This window comes from Balaenoptera physalus, assembly GCF_965194825.1.
Source record: "Balaenoptera physalus genome assembly, contig: HAP1_SCAFFOLD_1551, whole genome shotgun sequence".
Lineage (NCBI taxonomy): Eukaryota > Metazoa > Chordata > Mammalia > Artiodactyla > Balaenopteridae > Balaenoptera > Balaenoptera physalus.
In genome coordinates this window covers 87,097-109,412 of record NW_028125245.1, presented here as the reverse complement: position 1 = coordinate 109,412, position 22,316 = coordinate 87,097, and the positions used below count along the sequence as shown (strand labels likewise).

The 22,316-nt window shown below is 45.0% G+C and overlaps 1 long non-coding RNA gene across 2 annotated transcripts; it reads right to left on the bottom strand.

Annotated features, from left to right (window-relative positions):
• Positions 1-8,859: 8,859 nt before the first annotated feature.
• LOC309653957 lies at positions 8,860-16,760 on the bottom strand. 2 transcript variants are annotated; one of them, XR_014259673.1, is made up of 3 exons: positions 16,643-16,760; positions 15,411-15,508; positions 8,860-8,947 (listed from the first exon to the last, which is right to left on the bottom strand). It is a non-coding gene; the product is annotated as an uncharacterized lncRNA (long non-coding RNA). The 2 variants fall into 2 exon arrangements; XR_014259674.1 differs by lacking the exon at positions 8,860-8,947 and adding an exon at positions 11,343-11,421.
• Between the last annotated feature and the right edge of the window lie 5,556 nt (positions 16,761-22,316).

Sequence of the window (22,316 nt, the reverse complement as noted above, 5' to 3'; positions counted from 1 at the left end):
AAAGAAAGAAATAGCATTGTTCCTACAGTCAACCCACATTTTTGGAGCAGCTGCTAGATGCCTGGCCCTTTTTGGGCTTCAGCAGTGATCAAGACAGGAAGAGTCCTGCTTTCATGAACCACGTAGTGGGAAGGAGAGACGGGTGCAACTTGGGTGAGGGATTTCACCTTGCTGGACCTCTGTTTTGTCATCTGCAAAATGGGATGGGTGTTCCTCATTTTCTGGGATTGTCCAGCCCTCACATTCTCTGATTCCATAAGAAGCATTTGTTTTCCTGTTTCTTTAAAATTCATTCAGGCCGTGAGCTGTGATGAATGTGGTTAGCTGCTCCCCAAATCACTCTATTCCCACCCTTTTCCTGTGATCAGGTCTTTCCCGAAACATGACTCACAGTCAGTCAAGTCACAGAACCTAAGGGGCACCCAGCAGAAAAATTTCAACCCTTGCTTCCCAGGAGCTCTGCGGTCTACCTGCCAGGTAAACTTAACTCACCTGGCACAAGGTGGCCATCCCTGGTTTCACATCAACATGATCTCAGGCACAAACCTCCTTGTTTTTCCATTTTGTCTTTAAGTTACTTGTTGAAACAACTGCACAAATATGACACAGATAGAAAATCAGGCATCTTCTGCCCCCAGTGCCTACTAATAAATGATTTTCTGCCACTTTAATGATAAAGATAGAACATTTCCACATTCTGCTACCCTTATTATTTGTCATTTTTGTTGATATTTCTATTGACTACATCTTTCAATATTTTAACAATGGAACATTTATTTAGGGTGTTCCAGACCCAGCCTTTAGTGGTAAAGGTTTCGTTGTTATATTTCTATTAAGTTTCCTTTAAAAATCATTATCCTATTTAAACGGATTAAGTCAATTCTATAGGCATTTATCTTATGATATTGATGAAATTGATACATAGAGGGCAGTAGTACAAGTTGATTGGACTTGAGAACCTCTATTAGCACAGTTAAGTATAAATATTATCTATATGTAAACCAAAGTACAGGCCGAGTGAGATTCTCTGACTTTTTTCCACTGTCTGCCCCTCAAGCCTGTGAGAAATGGAATAGTTCTTGCCCTATCAGTAAACAAAGGATGTCACAGTCTTCAGCACTTGCAGCCCTCCAATGTGAGCCGGCGGGCCCTGAGGCACTCAGGATATGCAAATACAGAATGCAGGCCCCAGAGAGCTGAGGTGCATATCAAAGGAAGGAATTCAGTGAGCCCAGGCAAAGAAAAGCGCCGCATTCCTCACCTTGGGAGAGCTGGTTTTCCTTAGTTAACAATCACCTTTTGATGTTCCCCATTACCTGCGTCAGTTCCCTGCCCTGTCCCCTCCCCCCGGTACTTTAGCTCAGGGAGGAAGGAGCGCAGAGGGTCTCGGCTGAATAAGGGGCCTGCGCGCCTCGGGAGGAGTTTTCAGCCGCTTTCCCCGCAGTCGGGAAGAGGGGCGATGACGCTGCAGCCGGACCCTGCGCCTCCCTTGCCCCGTTTCCCCTCAGGACGCTCAGGCCGACCCCCTCCTCACGCCCACCAGGCCTCGCGAGCCAGGACGAGGGCAGGGGCGAGAGGACGGACCGAAGTTCCCGGGGACCAGACGCTGGAGGACGCTCTTTCTGCACAGCTGCGGCGGGTGGCAGCGAACCCGTGCCCCTCAGAAGCTGGTCTTGTGCTGCCGCCAGGGCACCGGACCAGGCGGAGGGTCGGCGCCCACTTAACCGGCCCGCCGTCCCCGCGACTGTCATGGCTTCGGCAGCCGGGGCACCTCCAGAGCCGGCAGCCTCAGTGAGGTTGCCCTCCCCTCGGGCTCCGGGGCAGTTCCGTGAAGGCGGAGGGAAGAGACCCCGCCTGAGCCGGGAGTTCCAGCTCTGAGGAAACGCGGGCTCTGTTCAGCGCGCAGTGGGTGGGACCGCTCTGCCCCGAGGCCTTCCGGGAGGGAGCGGGGCGGCGGGGGAGGGCGCCGCCAGGAGCGCAGGGCCCCGTCGGGGGTCCTGGAGGGGCGGCCCGGCCTGGGGGCCATGCCCATTGTGGCCGCAGCCCAGGCCTTTTTCCTGGAATCCTACCCAAAAAAATTAGAAAGATACACAGTCTATAGTAAATACTCACAAATGATTGTTGCTGCTGTGCTCACTATTCTATTAAAGGTGTAAAATCCATAAAACACTTTAAGTTCAAAATTAAATATGAATTTTTACCTTTCTAATTATGTCTCTGATATTCACAGTTGTGGTTAATGAATCAGAGACTGTGGCATCACTAGTTAAAAATGAGCTTGTTAAAAAAATAGAACTCAGGCCCACCGGACCTACTGAATCACAATCTGCACTTTTACAATCTCCCCAGTGTACTCGTGTACCCATGAATAGTTGAAAGGTACATTTCTACCTCGACAGGTCTTTTCTCTATGAGAAATACACACATTTTATCCAGTTTGATATAAATAAAACACTCAAAAATGCATATGCCTGTGTTGAAACCATCATTTTATCATTTCTTTTTCAGACAAGTATAGTCTCTATACTGGTTTTGTGGCTCACATGCCATACTCTTTTCTTGTAGGTAGAAATAAGGTAGAGAAAGTCACTTTGTAAAAAAAAAATTATACATATATATATATATATATATATATATATATATATATGTATTAGTGGATAATTGAAGACACTCTTCTAAATTAAAACCTTCCTTAACTTGCTGTTTTCTTCTTGGGTCATATTATGAACTCTTCCCGTGGCCACATGGCATGTGTACGTTTAATTTCAGGGACTGCTGACATTCCAGGATGTGGCCATAGATTTCTGTCAAGAGGAGTGAGAATGCCTGGACCAAGATCAATGGGAATTGTACAGGGATGTGATGTTAGAGAAGTATAGGAACCTGCTCTCCTTGGGTGAGGATACCTTCCTTCCAGAATTCCTTATCCAACCACAGGGTTTGGAGTCCTTCATTTGTAGAATATCTCCTGGAATCTTCTGCTTCCTACAATAGGGTTTCAGATTGCAACGTTTCAGGAAAGATTGGGAGTTTGTGGGTATAATTTTCCTTATTCTTTTAAAATTGCAGCCTCCCTTTTAATATACTTTGTAACTGCTTGGGATGTGTCTATATGAACTGTGTACTATATGCTTCTGTTATAGTCCTTACAATCTTTTATTGCCTTATTTTCTCTAACAATTTTCCATGGATTCTTTGGGCTTAAGGTATATTAACAGGGAGACTGCGAATCTGGGACTTCCCTGGTGATGCAGTGATTAAGAATTCGCCTGCCAATGAACTATGGGACCCGGTTCGATCCCCGGTCCGGGAAGATCTCACGTGCCACGGAACAACTAAGCCATTGGGCCACAACTACTGAGTCTGCACGCCACAACTACTGAAGACGGTGTGTCTTGAGCCCATGCGCCATTTATTTTTTGGAGAATAAAACCACTTCTGAGTGATTAAAATTTAGGCCAGCTAGTCAAAATGCTTTATCACCTGTTCTTCTAAAACACTGGTCAATGGAACAAGTTTTACTAGGGATAACAGTGTAATTGTATTCTGGAGTTCATATGGGCAATATGGTTTATGACCTTGATGCTGGATCACGACATTTCAACGGTATAACTGCTATTAATTGTCTGTTTGTTCAACGATTAAAGTCTCACGTGATCTGAGTTCAGACTGGAGTCATCCTGGTTGGTTTCTGTCTATTGCAGATTTCTTCCAGTATGAAAGGACAAGAGCAATACGGCTTCCTTTACAAAATGTCTTCAAACTAAATGATGATATAATCTACATTCAATTAATTTATACATACCCTACTGTAGAACAGGGTTCGTTACGCTGGCAGAGCCCGGTAATTATGTAAAACTGAAACTTTTTCTGCACTGGTTCAAGTCCTCTTCCTAAGAATATGTTTATAATCAACATTCTTTCACAAATTACCCAATTTAATTCACCATAGCATTCCTCATATTAACTAAATGGAAAATCCTAGGCTATATACAAATCCAGAAAGGGCCAAAAATCGTCAGCCCCCATGGATGATTACAACCCATTGCTGAGGCATTCAAATTACTTATTAAAGAACCACTATGTCCATCAACATCATCAATTTATATATTATTGCCCCAATGCTAGCCTTAACCCTGGCTCTCACAACATGAATTCCTCTTCCCATATCTTATCCACTAATTAGTATAAATGTAGGCATATTATTTCTATTAGCCATATCACACCTAGCCATTTATTCCATCCTCAGATCTGGATGAACTTCACATTGAAAATACTCACTCACTGGAGCTCCAGGAACAATAGCACAGACGATCATCTCATATGAAGTAATGTAGCAGTTATTCTATTCTCAGTCTTACTGGTAAATGGATCATTTACACTTTCAACAGTAATTATTACACAAGAACACCTATGACTAATTTTCTCCTGACCCCTACCCAGAATTTGATTATCTCCGCAGTAGCAGAAATCCAGTGAAGCCCCACTTGATTTAACAGAAGTAGAATCAAAACCTGTACATGTCTTCAATGTAGAAAATGTAGCAGGCCCATTCACCCCGTCCTTCCTAGAGAATATGTCAATTTCCCTATAATAAACGTTTCCACAGCAATCTATTTTTAGGAGCATTCGACAATCCCTAGGTGCCAGAATTATAGATTCTTTCATCTTGTAAATATAGTTTTCTTTAAAAAATAATTTTTATAGTTTTACTACCTTTAAACAAAATGTACTCCATTGCTGTGGAATATTCCTTCATAGGAGCGTGCATGGTTCATTTCTGCATCCGTCTGTGATGGCCTTCAGGTTCCTTCAGGTTTGGCTCCTGTGGCTGCAAGTCCATGTCCGTGTGTCCTGGTGCAGGGCTGGTGGGTTTGTGTTCAACTGGGAGGAGCACTGTGGGTCTCTGTGCACGGACTTCGCTATCTGAGGCCCGATTGCTTCAGAAGTGGTTGCATCCCCCCGTTGCGTACCAGGCTTTCCATTGCTCCACATCCTGCTGATGTTTGATACTATGTCTTTCATGTCTGCCATTCTGGTAGGTGTATGCACAGTATTTTGCTTATGGCTTTAATCCCTCTGTTGTTAGTGAAGTTGTGCATCTTGTGGTATTCATGGACTATTTCCTGTTGTTTTTTGAAAAGTTTTAAAAATTGTGGTCTGGTACACATAACATAAAATGTACTATCTTAAGCATTTTTAAGTGCACATTTCAGGGTCAGGAAGTAATTCACACTGTTGTGCAAACCTGACCACCATCATCCTCCAGAACTTTTTCATCTTGCAAAATTGAAACAGTCCCCATTAAACACTCACTCCCCATTGTCCCTCCCTCACCCTCTGGCCCTCAACATCCTACTTTATGTCTCTATATTTCCGACTGCTCTAGGGGCCTTGTATGAGTGGATCAAGCACTGTTTGTTTTTTTGTGTCTAGCTTACATCACTGAGCATAATGCCCTCAAGGTTCATCCCTGCTGCATCCTGTGTCAGAATTGACTTGCTTTTTAGGCTGAATAGCCTTTCCTTGTATTGATGGACCGTGTTTTTCTTCTCCATTCATCCATTAGTGGACACATGTAATATCTACATTCATTTCTACTGTCATAATATTTGTGGAATAAAATCAGAAAGTCCTATGAATCAAAAGTCATTTGCCATTAACTTTTTTCTTAAACTTTTTGCTGTGGAAAACATCAAGGCTAAGAAAAGGGAAAAATACATGTCAGCTTCACTTGTGTTCAGGAATTAATGCTTTACGGATTCACTTTATTCCCTGTGTGTGTGCTATGCGTGTGCATGTGCCTGTTTGCATACATATGCTGTGCATGTGCATAGGTATGTGAACTTGCACACATTAGTGTGTGCATGGGCATATGGGTGCATGTGTGTTCACATGCTAGTGTGTGAATATATTTGTGCTGTGCACGTGCATATGTTTGTGTGTGTGCTGTGCCTGCCTGTGCGCACACCTGTGTGTTTGCTGGAACCACTTGCAAGTTGGCTGCAGACTGAATTGTGCCCCAGATATATCCGCACGCAGCTGCTCTAACAATCCTGCGTAGCCACGTAAAGGTCACAGATCTCAGGGATTTAAATGGACGGAGCAGGATATCCTGACACAGAGTTTGTCTTCCAATGACTGTCACTGTCTCAGTAACATCCTTCACACCTTCTTTAAGCCCCATTCAGGGTCCAGTTTAGACTCCCATTACATTCAGTCACCTGTCCCAGGTCCCCTAAAGCAACAATGTCACCGTTGGAGAACCTGGCCAAGGCCGGGGGTGCCCCTCCTGTTGGCCTGGCCTCCAGGCCCTGCCCTTGGCTCCTGTTTTCTCATATCTCAGCCAGGCCCCGACTTGGATCGGGCCGACACCTCTTTCCTCACAGGGTCCCATCGCCCAGTCAAGGGGGTTCATTCTCCCCAAACACAGCATCAGGAGTCGGGGGCTGACAGTCCCCACTGGGTCTCCTTCATGTGAGACCCTGTGCTGTTGAAAGAGCAGGCACCCAGCCCTCGGGGGTGGGGGACTGGGGGCGACATGCGGCCCACGATGGGCAGGCGGGTGTCCGGGTGGGGCGAGCCAGTATGCAAGGAGTTCCGCGGTGGGTTCTCCTCTCCAACGGCTTCTGTGCCCCTAACTCTCCCCGTGCCTCCCCTCGAAGACAGTGCGGTGCCCGGGTTGGGAACTATGGGAGCCGTCAGCCACCGCCCCCTCTACACACACACACACACGCACATGCACACGCACACGCACACGCTGCAGGGAAGCAGGACCTGAGTGCAGGGGTCTCAGCGGCCCTGAGCGCCCCACCCGGAATCGGCCAGCCGAATGGACAGACCGGATCTCCCTGCCTGGACCATGCAGGACTCTCCTGACCTGGCTTGCAGTGTGGCCGCCTCCTTCTGGAAGCCTGGGAGGCTGGAATCAGGCCACTTCTTGTCTGTCCTGGCAGCAGACTGGGCTGCACTCTAAGAAGTTCGTGGCTGGCCCGTGGATGCTGACCATCAGGTGGCCAGAGACATTGGGAACATTTCTGTTTTGCCTGTTGAAATGTTTAATGACAAAGATTTTGTTCAGTTTCCTGATGTGGGTGTCCAAAGATGAGAGACCCATGTGTGTGATCTGTACCCCCTATGAGATCAGCCCTAAGCTAGTTTAAACATGATCAAGTTGTGTCTACATGGTAGATTTAGACCTCTGCATGTCCTGTCTACTGATTATGTTTAGAGCTGACCATGTGTTGTCTAGAATAAGAAGATTTAGACCTGACCATGTTCTGTGTACGCTAGGACTACGGGGACCTGGGTAGAGACCCGGCCTGGCCTCACTACTGGGAAGCTCCGTGCCTGCATCTGAATGTCAGTGCTTAGATGTCTGGGGTCTGGAGCTGAGGTGGGCTTGTGTACGTAACAGCCTCTCTTCTGAGTGTGGTGACCTGGTCCTCCCAAGGGTCAGTGCTATGGTCGGGGCCTTAGTCTTAATCCCTGCAAGGTTCACCTTCCCTGGGGCTCATGGAGAATCCTCAGGAGGACTACCTGGCAATAATTCCAATTTACCAGCACGTGCACGGTGCATAGGGAAGCAGGTTTAGCTGCTGAATTGATTGCAGGGCACGCAGATCGGGCAAAAGGCCGATGGGTGACAGCTGAGGCTGCTGCTGAGCTCTCCCTCCAGTCTACCGTCCCTACTCAGCAGAGTCCAGAGCTGCCCCTCGGCTTTCAGCCCTGCTGTCCTGTGAGTGTTCTCAACATGTAAGTGAGACGAGAAAGGACTGAGCATGCCAGCACCAGGGTCGTGTGTTCAACTCTAGTATGAAAGCTGTAAAAACAGTTAAAATCACACAGAACCAAAGTGAGAAGAGGAGGACTCCTCTGGGACAAGTGTGGGGAAAGGAGACCCACCTGACACTTTTTCCCATCCCAGGAGGTCCCAGGGACCCAGCTTGTTTCCACATTGGGGGAGCCCCCTGCAGAGCCATGGTGTCCTGACCAAGGGGACGTGTGACCCCAGGTGCAGGGTCTGGGGAGGTGAGGTCACCCTGGGACTGTGGACATGTGACCCAGGTGGAGGGGTCTGGGGAGGTGGGTCACCCTGGTGAGTGTGGATGTGTGGCCCCAGGTATAGGGTGCTGGGACTGTGTGGGTCTCACCATACCTGCATGGGTCAGGAGCACATGGATGGGGAGACCGCATATGCGCTCTTTGCCTGCAGTGTGTCCTGTCCCCTTTGAGATTTCCAACCTCTGCATTAAGGGTGTTGTCCTGATTAACCTGTGGTTCCTTTTCTTCTCTTCATCTTGTCACAATCATATGAGGTCAGGCATGTTTGAGTGGGTTGCTGCTCTGTGTTCCGGTGAGTGACAACACTTGGTGGTATCGTATTAATACTATAGCATATCATATGTCTAATCTATGGGGGTCACCACTGCCTGGGTCCCCCTGGACAGAGGTCAGGTGAGCACAGACTAGCCCCCCCTAAGAATGGTCTCCCACGTGCTCTGTGAGGGTACCGTGATGGCCCCTAAGGTAGGGGACTGTGTCTGAGCCTCCGACATTTGTGATGAAGGGGAGTCAAAATGGAATCTCAATTAACAAGACATTATCTTAAGAATTTATTTTAAGTGAAATAAAACACACGTCATATACCCTTTACCATCATCACCATTTTAAGTGCACGTTTCTGAGGCATCAGATAGATTCACTTTCTCGTGGAGCCATCACCACCATCACTAGAACTTTTCGTCCTTCAAAACCACAATTCCACAACCATGAAAGTCTCATTCCCCATTCCCTCCCACTGTCCCTGGCACCGATATCCACTTCAATCCCTGAGTTGTCGACTCCAGGGCACCCACTGGAGTGGAATCCTGCCGTGTTTGCTGACGGGTCATTTTGGAAGAGCTGACTTTCAATCTGAAGCTCTGCCTGTTCGCATCTGAAGAATCTGCATTTAAGGAGAGGGTGTATGAGGAAGGGGGTGTATGCGGGACAAAGGTGTCCGGGGTGCAGGTGAGCCAGGACCTGACCAGCTGCCTTTTGGGTCCTCTGGTCCCATCTCTTGGTCTGTGCCTCATCTGCATCATCACTGTCCCCGCTGCCACCGCTGGGGTGTTGTTGTCTGAGTGAGAGTCCCCTGGTGCCCCTGCTCTCCTCCCCTCCTCCTGCTGGTTGCGGAGGGAACTGCTTGCTGTGTGGTCTCTACTCCTGAGGCATGAAGGACCCTGTAGCATGGACCTGCAGAGTGTGGGGTGTGGTCCCAAGAGCATGGGGCCCACATAGGACACGACATTGGGGCGTGACAAGTGCTAGGGCTGCCTCATCACTGACAGGGAATGTTGCCCAGATCCTGCTCCAGAGGGCGTGGTGGGTGGCCTGGGACCCTAGAGGCCCCATTCCTATACTGGAGCTTGGAGAGTGCATCCCCATGGGCTGCAGATTCACCCCATATCTCAGCCATATCCCTCTGTCCTGTCTTTGAACTCAGGAAAACGAGCTCTCTTGTCCACAACATAGGCCTGGTCCTGTTGATATAACGATTCTTTAAGTTAGGCGTCCTGGGATAGCAGCTCCTTTTAGGCCTGAGAAGGAACAACTCCGGAGTGTACAACGATTTCAGATGAAACTAATATTCAATGACTATCCCTAACTACTCGGTTGTTGACTTCTATTAGTCATTATTCTCCTGGTTTTAGCTCTGATGTGGGGATTACAGAGGAGTCAACATTTAAATCTTCGTAATCTGTGTATTTGTAGCTTCAGTATCGTTACTGACCCATAGTTTTTTATGGTTTGGGAAGAGTTATTGATTTCATGTATCATGTAAAGGATTCACAATGATGATAGGGCAATTAAGATTACAATAATAGCTAGTAAATTGTTCACATTTTCTCTACCTGTGCATCTATTGTATGCATATGAGTTTAGATGTCAATATTAGTGAAATGATATAGAGGACTAGAGAACTTATTTTAAAAATCACTATTAATGTGTGATGAAGAAAATGTAAAAGTTTTTCCATAATCGGTGATGTTGTATCTTGAGAGCCTAGATGAAATTGATATGCCTTAGTGATATACAGGATTTTAGCCTATCATTTAACTTTGACAAAGCTACATCACTTTTTACTTTTATCTCATTTATTGAGGAAGACATAATTGTTATGGTGTTGGCTTGAAACTGGTTGAAAAGGACTTGAGTCCTTCCTTATTTTACATTTACATAGGTAGGATCTTGAAACGTAGGATATGGTGGAGGACATCCGTGTAACCATTCTAGGTTAGGAGTAGCAATTTCCACTGCTAAGACTTCTTGTTTAGACACAAATGCTTTTCAAAGTATGAAGATTATTAGCATTACTGCTGCTACTGAGATGAATGAGCCTAAAGACAAAATATTTCATGTTGTGTGTGCCTCAGGGTACTCAGACTAACGTAGTGACATCCCTGAGAGGCCACGAAAGTGCTGCAGGAAGTCATATTTACTACTACAAATATACTTGTGAAGTGAATTTTTGCTCATGCTGAGTTAACTGTATAACCTGAGAATAGTGGGAATCAGTGTAGAAAGCCTCCTATAATAGTGAAGACTGCTCCCATGGACATTAGGTCATGGAAGTGTGCTACTACATAGTATATATCCTGGAGGACAATGTCTGGGGATGAGTTGGCTAAGATGATTCCTGTCAAACCACCTACTGTAAAAAGAAAAACTAAAGCCTAAAACTCATAATATAGTGGGAGGTCATATAGTATTACCTCCGTGAACAGTTGCTAACCAGGGACTTCCCTGGTGACGCAGTGGTTAAGAATTCGTCTGCCAATGCAGGGGACACGGGTTCGAGCCCTTGTCTGGGAAGATTCCACATGCCGCGGAGCAAAAAGCCCGTGTGCCACAACTACTGAGCCTGCCCTCTAGAGCCCGCAAGCCACCACTACTGAAGCCCACGCGCCTAGAGGCCGTGCTCTGCAACAAGAGAAGCCACTGCAATGAAAGGGCCGCACACCGCAACGAAGAGTAGCTGCCGCTCACCGCAAACAGAGAAAGCCCATGCGCAGCAACCAAGACCCAACTCAGCCAAAAAAAAAAAAAAGAAAAGAAAAAGAAAAATTAAATAAAGAGTTGCTAATCAGCTAGATACTTTTACTCCTGTAGGGATAGAAGTAATTACGGTAGCTGATGCAAAGTGTGCTCCTGAGTCCACAGCTATCCCTATGGTAAACATATGATGGGCCCACAAGAGAACTCCTAAAAAACCAGTGGACATGACTCATACTATTCCCAGATAGCTGAAAGGCAATTTTTGTCCTAAATAGTATGTAATGATATGTGAGTTTATAACAAACCCTGTTAGGCCATGAATACAGACTTCAGGGTGAGCAAAGTATCAAAAGAGGTGTTGGTATAGGATTCGGTCTCCTCCTGCCGGGTCAAAGAAAGTAGTGTTTAGATTTCTATCTCTTAACAGCATGGCAATTCTGGCTGCTTGGACTGAGATTGGTAATTATAGTAATATGGCTATAGTTGTGGAAGATTAAACAAATAATGGTGTTTGGTATTGGGATATGACTGCTGGTTTTGTATTAAAGACTATAGTAATAAAAGTAATAATACCAAGAATTGAGGAGACACCTGCTAAATGTAAGGAGAAAACAGTTAGGTCGACAGAGGCTCCTGCATGGGCCAGATTGCAGGCTAGAGCTGAATACACGGTCCCACTGGTACCAGAACCAGCTTCTACTATTGGTGATATGAGTAGGAGTAAGAATGATGGGGGAAGTAGGCAAAAGTTTATATGATTTATTGGGGGAAATGCTACTTCAGGTGTCCGAGTTATTAGTGGCCCAAGTCAGTTTTCAAAAGCCTGCAATCATAACGGGTACAGCTATAAAGAAAATTATTACAAGTGCAGGGACTGTTATGACAACCTTACAGATTTGGGCATCTCCAAGTAGCGGTCCAGGTCAGCATAGCTCAGCCTGGATTAATATAATTAAGGTGCTGCCTGCTACTCCAGCTCAAGCACCAAATAGTAAATATAAAATGCCGATATCTTTGTGATTTGTTGAAAATATACAGCAGTGTATGAACAGAGGTAAAATGACTGAGTTAGCATTAGACTGTAAATCTGAAGACAGAGATTGAGCCCTCTTTCTGGCAAACCCTGTGGTGAATCAACAAATTGAATTGTAACTTCAGAGAAGCAGCTTCAATTCTGCCAGTGATTATCCTGCCTTTTTTTTTTCTTTTTTTCTTTCTCAAATGAAGGAGAAGTAGACTGAAGCCAGTTGACTAGAGGATTTGCCTGTTAACTAAAGTTTCCTGGGGTTAAAACTCATCAATCTCGTAAAGATTTGGCTTCAATACAGTGTTTGCTTTACATTCAATTGATGTAGAATAAAGTCTTGCAATCCTTATTTTTAGGAATTAAGTCAATTTCACTTGTTTAGGGTTTTGAAAGCTCTTGGTCTGAACTAACCTAAATTCCTAGTCCAGCACCGATAGAATGGGTGTTGTGTGTAGTAACCGTGAGGGTATTATGATTGGTAACGATAGGAAGGTTATTTCTTTGTATGTTGAAATTGTTTTGTGTTTGTGTTGTTTAATGAAGGGAATATAGTTAGTGATGTGGAGTATGTTAGCTGCAAGTAGAAATATATGCTGAGGACTGCTATGGTGGCTATTAGTGTTGGTAAAATGATGTTGTCGTTTTTGTTATCTCTTGGATAATTATTCATTTGCGTAGAAAGCCTGATAGTGATGGGCGATGTCCTAATGATACTATAATGGTGAGGAAAATGATTGTGATGGGAGGTGTTTTATCTCATGTGTGTGATAATGATACTCTTGTAGTACATGATCTGGGCATAAATAAGAAGAAGATAGTGTTGTTATGATATAAATTAGTATGTTTAGGATTGTTATAATCTGAATATACATTATAATAGCTGTTATTCATCCTATATGGGCAATTGATGAGGAGGGTGTAATATTTTCCAGGTGAGTATGGCGAAGTCTGCCTCAGCCTCCAGCTATGATTTATAATATCACTATGATTAATAGTATATTTAGGTTGATGGATGGTGACATGTGGTATAAAACTGATAGGGGTGCAATTTTGTCATGTTGATAGCATCAGGTCTGCTGTTCATGGGATGCCTCGTGTGACTTCAGGCACTCAGAAGTGAAATGGGGAAAGTCCTACTTTTGTGACAAGGGCGATTGTCATGAGGGTGGATGCTCCTGGATTAAAGATTCTTGTTATTCACTGTGCTCTTTGACCAGAGTATATTAGATTAATGATAATAGCCATTATAAGTAGTATTGATGTGGTGGACTGTTTTAGGAAATATTTGTTGGATGCTTCTGTAGCTTATGGGTTCATGTTTTTTATTAGAATGGGGATACCATTAACCAGTGTGAGCTTGTTATACAATTATATTTCCTGAGAAAATGGTCAGTAGAATGATGGTAAAAACAATGAGAGTTTATTAGCACAGGAAGGATATACAAAAATATTTTGGGGGTATGGGCCTGTAGCTTACTTAGAGAACTTTACTATATAGCATGTGGTGTAATGTGGTAGGTAGCATGGAGAATGTAAAATTATTAGGAAGAATTCAATTCCAGGAATAAGAGCATTGAAACCTCTATGATTTACTCTATCAAAGTAACTCTTTTGTCAGACATATTTCTTAAATTTGTGGTGGGTTGCCTGGTATGATGACAAGTAGTGAAAACTCTCATATACATAGGGTTAATGTTAGTCGTAAAAAAACTTTTCATAAGAGATGTATGCGTTGATCATATCAAAATTGTAGGTAGGAGGCTCAAATTCATAGAAAGGAGATTGTTAGATGTGTTTTAATGATGACTTGGGCTGTATATAATTCTGGCACCTAGGGATTGTCGAATGCTCTTAAAAATAGATTGCTGTGGAAATGTTTATTATAGGGAAATTGACATATTCTCTAGGAGGGACGGGGTGAATGGGCCTGCTACATTTTCTACATTGAAGACATATACAGGTTTTGATGCTACTTCCGTTAAATCAAGTGGGGCTTCATTGGATTTCTGCTACTGCGGAGATAATCAAATTCTGGGTAGGGGTCAGGAGAAAATTAGTCATAGGTGTTCTTGTGTAATAATTACTGTTGAAAGTGTAAATGATCCATTTATCAGTAAGACTGAGAATAGAATAACTGCTACATTACTTCATAGGAGATGATTGTCTGTGCTATTGTTCCTAGAGCTCCAGTGAGTGTGTATTTTGAATGTGAAGTTCATCCAGATCTGAGGATGGAGTAAATGGCTAGGTGTGATATGGCTAATAGAAATAATATGCCTACATTTATATTAATTAGTGGATAAGATATGGGAAGAGGAATTCATGTTGTGAGAGCCATGGTTAAGGCTAGCATTGGGGTTAAGGCTAGCAAGAGAAGCCACCGCAATGAGAAGCCCGCGCACCGCAACAAAGAGTAGCCCCCGCTTGCTGCAACTAGAGAAAGCCTGCGCATAGCAACGAAGACCCAACGCAGCCAAAAACAAATTAATTAATTAATTAGTTAACTATTTTAAACAAAAGTACTATATCCTTCAGTACAGCTTCTCTGGGAAGAACACAGAGATGGCGTAAGAGAGTGAGAAAGACCAATATTTAGTGCACATCTCTCATGCAGGTGCTCTGCTGGCTCAGATAGATTTATCCCCACTTTACAAAGGAGGAAATAATCTCAGAGAGGTTTAGTAATTTTCCCAAAGCCAAACAGCTATGGAGTGGCAGAACCAAGATCTGAACCAAGTCTGTTACCTTCAAAGCCTAAGTCCTCATCACAACAAAACTCAATTAATATTTACATTTATCGAATTACATTGCAACCTGGGGAGTTCTTGGCACAATCCTGAAGAAGAGTGAGAAAGAAAGAAATAGCATTGTTCCTACAGTCAACCCACATTTTTGGAGCAGCTGCTAGATGCCTGGCCCTTTTTGGGCTTCAGCAGTGATCAAGACAGGAAGAGTCCTGCTTTCATGAACCACGTAGTGGGAAGGAGAGACGGGTGCAACTTGGGTGAGGGATTTCACCTTGCTGGACCTCTGTTTTGTCATCTGCAAAATGGGATGGGTGTTCCTCATTTTCTGGGATTGTCCAGCCCTCACATTCTCTGATTCCATAAGAAGCATTTGTTTTCCTGTTTCTTTAAAATTCATTCAGGCCGTGAGCTGTGATGAATGTGGTTAGCTGCTCCCCAAATCACTCTATTCCCACCCTTTTCCTGTGATCAGGTCTTTCCCGAAACATGACTCACAGTCAGTCAAGTCACAGAACCTAAGGGGCACCCAGCAGAAAAATTTCAACCCTTGCTTCCCAGGAGCTCTGCGGTCTACCTGCCAGGTAAACTTAACTCACCTGGCACAAGGTGGCCATCCCTGGTTTCACATCAACATGATCTCAGGCACAAACCTCCTTGTTTTTCCATTTTGTCTTTAAGTTACTTGTTGAAACAACTGCACAAATATGACACAGATAGAAAATCAGGCATCTTCTGCCCCCAGTGCCTACTAATAAATGATTTTCTGCCACTTTAATGATAAAGATAGAACATTTCCACATTCTGCTACCCTTATTATTTGTCATTTTTGTTGATATTTCTATTGACTACATCTTTCAATATTTTAACAATGGAACATTTATTTAGGGTGTTCCAGACCCAGCCTTTAGTGGTAAAGGTTTCGTTGTTATATTTCTATTATGTTTCCTTTAAAAATCATTATCCTATTTAAACGGATTAAGTCAATTCTATAGGCATTTATCTTATGATATTGATGAAATTGATACATAGAGGGCAGTAGTACAAGTTGATTGGACTTGAGAACCTCTATTAGCACAGTTAAGTATAAATATTATCTATATGTAAACCAAAGTACAGGCCGAGTGAGATTCTCTGACTTTTTTCCACTGTCTGCCCCTCAAGCCTGTGAGAAATGGAATAGTTCTTGCCCTATCAGTAAACAAAGGATGTCACAGTCTTCAGCACTTGCAGCCCTCCAATGTGAGCCGGCGGGCCCTGAGGCACTCAGGATATGCAAATACAGAATGCAGGCCCCAGAGAGCTGAGGTGCATATCAAAGGAAGGAATTCAGTGAGCCCAGGCAAAGAAAAGCGCCGCATTCCTCACCTTGGGAGAGCTGGTTTTCCTTAGTTAACAATCACCTTTTGATGTTCCCCATTACCTGCGTCAGTTCCCTGCCCTGTCCCCTCCCCCCGGTACTTTAGCTCAGGGAGGAAGGAGCGCAGAGGGTCTCGGCTGAATAAGGGGCCTGCGCGCCTCGGGAGGAGTTTTCAGCCGCTTTCCCCGCAGTCGGGAAGAGGGGCGATGACGCTGCAGCCGGACCCTGCGCCTCCCTTGCCCCGTTTCCCCTCAGGACGCTCAGGCCGACCCCCTCCTCACGCCCACCAGGCCTCGCGAGCCAGGACGAGGGCAGGGGCGAGAGGACGGACCGAAGTTCCCGGGGACCAGACGCTGGAGGCCGCTCTTTCTGCACAGCTGCGGCGGGTGGCAGCGAACCCCTGCCCCTCAGAAGCTGGTCTTGTGCTGCTGCCCGGGCACCGGACCAGGCGGAGGGTCGGCGCCCACTTACCCGGCCCGCCGTCCCCGCGACTGTCATGGCTTCGGCAGCCGGGGCACCTCCAGAGCCGGCAGCCTCAGTGAGGTTGCCCTCCCCTCGGGCTCCGGGGCAGTTCCGTGAAGGCGGAGGGAAGAGACCCCGCCTGAGCCGGGAGTTCCAGCTCTGAGGAAACGCGGGCTCTGTTCAGCGCGCAGTGGGTGGGACCGCTCTGCCCCGAGGCCTTCCGGGAGGGAGCGGGGCGGCGGGGGAGGGCGCCGCCAGGAGCGCAGGGCCCCGTCGGGGGTCCTGGAGGGGCGGCCCGGCCTGGGGGCCATGCCCATTGTGGCCGCAGCCCAGGCCTTTTTCCTGGAATCCTACCCCAAAAAATTAGAAAGATACACAGTCTATAGTAAATACTCACAAATGATTGTTGCTGCTGTGCTCACTATTCTATTAAAGGTGTAAAATCCATAAAACACTTTAAGTTCAAAATTAAATATGAATTTTTACCTTTCTAATTATGTCTCTGATATTCACAGTTGTGGTTAATGAATCAGAGACTGTGGCATCACTAGTTAAAAATGAGCTTGTTAAAAAAATAGAACTCAGGCCCACCGGACCTACTGAATCACAATCTGCACTTTTACAATCTCCCCAGTGTACTCGTGTACCCATGAATAGTTGAAAGGTACATTTCTACCTCGACAGGTCTTTTCTCTATGAGAAATACACACATTTTATCCAGTTTGATATAAATAAAACACTCAAAAATGCATATGCCTGTGTTGAAACCATCATTTTATCATTTCTTTTTCAGACAAGTATAGTCTCTATACTGGTTTTGTGGCTCACATGCCATACTCTTTTCTTGTAGGTAGAAATAAGGTAGAGAAAGTCACTTTGTAAAAAAAAAATTATACATATATATATATATATATATGTATTAGTGGATAATTGAAGACACTCTTCTAAATTAAAACCTTCCTTAACTTGCTGTTTTCTTCTTGGGTCATATTATGAACTCTTCCCGTGGCCACATGGCATGTGTACGTTTAATTTCAGGGACTGCTGACATTCCAGGATGTGGCCATAGATTTCTGTCAAGAGGAGTGAGAATGCCTGGACCAAGATCAATGGGAATTGTACAGGGATGTGATGTTAGAGAAGTATAGGAACCTGCTCTCCTTGGGTGAGGATACCTTCCTTCCAGAATTCCTTATCCAACCACAGGGTTTGGAGTCCTTCATTTGTAGAATATCTCCTGGAATCTTCTGCTTCCTACAATAGGGTTTCAGATTGCAACGTTTCAGGAAAGATTGGGAGTTTGTGGGTATAATTTTCCTTATTCTTTTAAAATTGCAGCCTCCCTTTTAATATACTTTGTAACTGCTTGGGATGTGTCTATATGAACTGTGTACTATATGCTTCTGTTATAGTCCTTACAATCTTTTATTGCCTTATTTTCTCTAACAATTTTCCATGGATTCTTTGGGCTTAAGGTATATTAACAGGGAGACTGCGAATCTGGGACTTCCCTGGTGATGCAGTGATTAAGAATTCGCCTGCCAATGAACTATGGGACCCGGTTCGATCCCCGGTCCGGGAAGATCTCACGTGCCACGGAACAACTAAGCCATTGGGCCACAACTACTGAGTCTGCACGCCACAACTACTGAAGACGGTGTGTCTTGAGCCCATGCGCCATTTATTTTTTGGAGAATAAAACCACTTCTGAGTGATTAAAATTTAGGCCAGCTAGTCAAAATGCTTTATCACCTGTTCTTCTAAAACACTGGTCAATGGAACAAGTTTTACTAGGGATAACAGTGTAATTGTATTCTGGAGTTCATATGGGCAATATGGTTTATGACCTTGATGCTGGATCACGACATTTCAACGGTATAACTGCTATTAATTGTCTGTTTGTTCAACGATTAAAGTCTCACGTGATCTGAGTTCAGACTGGAGTCATCCTGGTTGGTTTCTGTCTATTGCAGATTTCTTCCAGTATGAAAGGACAAGAGCAATACGGCTTCCTTTACAAAATGTCTTCAAACTAAATGATGATATAATCTACATTCAATTAATTTATACATACCCTACTGTAGAACAGGGTTCGTTACGCTGGCAGAGCCCGGTAATTATGTAAAACTGAAACTTTTTCTGCACTGGTTCAAGTCCTATTCCTAAGAATATGTTTATAATCAACATTCTTTCACAAATTACCCAATTTAATTCACCATAGCATTCCTCATATTAACTAAATGGAAAATCCTAGGCTATATACAAATCCAGAAAGGGCCAAAAATCGTCAGCCCCCATGGATGATTACAACCCATTGCTGAGGCATTCAAATTACTTATTAAAGAACCACTATGTCCATCAACATCATCAATTTATATATTATTGCCCCAATGCTAGCCTTAACCCTGGCTCTCACAACATGAATTCCTCTTCCCATATCTTATCCACTAATTAGTATAAATGTAGGCATATTATTTCTATTAGCCATATCACACCTAGCCATTTATTCCATCCTCAGATCTGGATGAACTTCACATTGAAAATACTCACTCACTGGAGCTCCAGGAACAATAGCACAGACGATCATCTCATATGAAGTAATGTAGCAGTTATTCTATTCTCAGTCTTACTGGTAAATGGATCATTTACACTTTCAACAGTAATTATTACACAAGAACACCTATGACTAATTTTCTCCTGACCCCTACCCAGAATTTGATTATCTCCGCAGTAGCAGAAATCCAGTGAAGCCCCACTTGATTTAACAGAAGTAGAATCAAAACCTGTACATGTCTTCAATGTAGAAAATGTAGCAGGCCCATTCACCCCGTCCTTCCTAGAGAATATGTCAATTTCCCTATAATAAACGTTTCCACAGCAATCTATTTTTAGGAGCATTCGACAATGCCTAGGTGCCAGAATTATAGATTCTTTCATCTTGTAAATATAGTTTTCTTTAAAAAATAATTTTTATAGTTTTACTACCTTTAAACAAAATGTACTCCATTGCTGTGGAATATTCCTTCATAGGAGCGTGCATGGTTCATTTCTGCATCCGTCTGTGATGGCCTTCAGGTTCCTTCAGGTTTGGCTCCTGTGGCTGCAAGTCCATGTCCGTGTGTCCTGGTGCAGGGCTGGTGGGTTTGTGTTCAACTGGGAGGAGCACTGTGGGTCTCTGTGCACGGACTTCGCTATCTGAGGCCCGATTGCTTCAGAAGTGGTTGCATCCCCCCGTTGCGTACCAGGCTTTCCATTGCTCCACATCCTGCTGATGTTTGATACTATGTCTTTCATGTCTGCCATTCTGGTAGGTGTATGCACAGTATTTTGCTTATGGCTTTAATCCCTCTGTTGTTAGTGAAGTTGTGCATCTTGTGGTATTCATGGACTATTTCCTGTTGTTTTTTGAAAAGTTTTAAAAATTGTGGTCTGGTACACATAACATAAAATGTACTATCTTAAGCATTTTTAAGTGCACATTTCAGGGTCAGGAAGTAATTCACACTGTTGTGCAAACCTGACCACCATCATCCTCCAGAACTTTTTCATCTTGCAAAATTGAAACAGTCCCCATTAAACACTCACTCCCCATTGTCCCTCCCTCAGCCTCTGGCCCTCAACATCCTACTTTATGTCTCTATATTTCCGACTGCTCTAGGGGCCTTGTATGAGTGGATCAAGCACTGTTTGTTTTTTTGTGTCTAGCTTACATCACTGAGCATAATGCCCTCAAGGTTCATCCCTGCTGCATCCTGTGTCAGAATTGACTTGCTTTTTAGGCTGAATAGCCTTTCCTTGTATTGATGGACCGTGTTTTTCTTCTCCATTCATCCATTAGTGGACACATGTAATATCTACATTCATTTCTACTGTCATAATATTTGTGGAATAAAATCAGAAAGTCCTATGAATCAAAAGTCATTTGCCATTAACTTTTTTCTTAAACTTTTTGTTGTGGAAAACATCAAGGCTAAGAAAAGGGAAAAATACATGTCAGCTTCACTTGTGTTCAGGAATTAATGCTTTACGGATTCACTTTATTCCCTGTGTGTGTGCTATGCGTGTGCATGTGCCTGTTTGCATACATATGCTGTGCATGTGCATAGGTATGTGAACTTGCACACATTAGTGTGTGCATGGGCATATGGGTGCATGTGTGTTCACATGCTAGTGTGTGAATATATTTGTGCTGTGCACGTGCATATGTTTGTGTGTGTGCTGTGCCTGCCTGTGCGCACACCTGTGTGTTTGCTGGAACCACTTGCAAGTTGGCTGCAGACTGAATTGTGCCCCAGATATATCCGCACGCAGCTGCTCTAACAATCCTGCGTAGCCACGTAAAGGTCACAGATCTCAGGGATTTAAATGGACGGAGCAGGATATACTGACACAGAGTTTGTCTCTGCGGTGTGTCCTGTCCCCTTTGAGATTTCCAAGCTCTGCATTAAGGGTGTTTTCCTGATTAACCTGTGGTTCCTTTTCTTCTCTTCATCTTGTCAGAGTTTGTCTTCCAATGACTGTCACTGTCTCAGTAACATCCTTCACACCTTCTTTACATTCAGTCACCTGTCCCAGGTCCCCTAAAGCAACAATGTCACCGTTGGAGAGCCTGGCCAAGGCTGGGGTGCACCTCCTGTTGGCCTGGCCTCCAGGCCCTGCCCTTGGCTCCTGTTTTCTCATATCTCAGCCAGGCCCCTACTTGGATCGGGCCGACACGTCTTTCCTCACAGGGACCCATCGCCCAGTCAAGGGGGTTCATTCTCCCCAAACACAGCATCAGGAGTCGGGGGCTGACAGTCCCCACTGGGTCTCCTTCATGTGAGACCCTGTGCTGTTGAAAGAGCAGGCACCCTGCCCTCGGGGGTGGGGGACAGGGGGGCGACATGCGGCCCACAATGGGCAGGCGGGTGTCTGGGTGGGGCGAGCCAGTATGCAAGGAGTTCCGCGGTGGGTTCTCCTCTCCAATGGCTTCTGTGCCCCTACCTCTCCCCGTGCCTCCCCTCGAAGACAGCGCGGTGCCCGGGTTGGGAACCATGGGAGCCGTCAGCCACCGCCCCCTCTACACACACACACACACGCACACGGACACGCACACGCACACGCTGCAGGGAAGCAGGACCTGAGTGCAGGGCTCTCAGCGGCCCTGAGCGCCCCGCCCAGAATCGGCCAGCCGAATGGACAGACCGGATCTCCCGGCCCGGACCATGCAGGACTCTCCTGACCTGGCTTGCAGTGTGGCCGCCTCCTTCTAGAAGCCTGGGAGGCTGGAATCAGGCCACTTCTTGTCTGTCCTGGCAGCAGACTGGGCTGCACTCTAAGAAGTTCGTGGCTCGCCCGTGGATGCTGACCATCAGGTGGCCAGAGACATTGGGAACATTTCTGTTTTGCCTGTTGAAATGTTTAATGACAAAGATTTTGTTCAGTTTCCTGATGTGGGTGTCCAAAGATGAGAGACCCATGTGTGTGATCTGTACCCCCTATGAGATCAGCCCTAAGCTAGTTTAAACATGATCAAGTTGTGTCTACATGGTAGATTTAGACCTCTGCATGTCCTGTCTACTGATTATGTTTAGAGCTGACCATGTGTTGTCTAGAATAAGAAGATTTAGACCTGACCATGTTCTCTGTACGCTAGGACTATGGGGACCTGGGTAGAGACCCGGCCTGGCCTCAGTACTGGGAA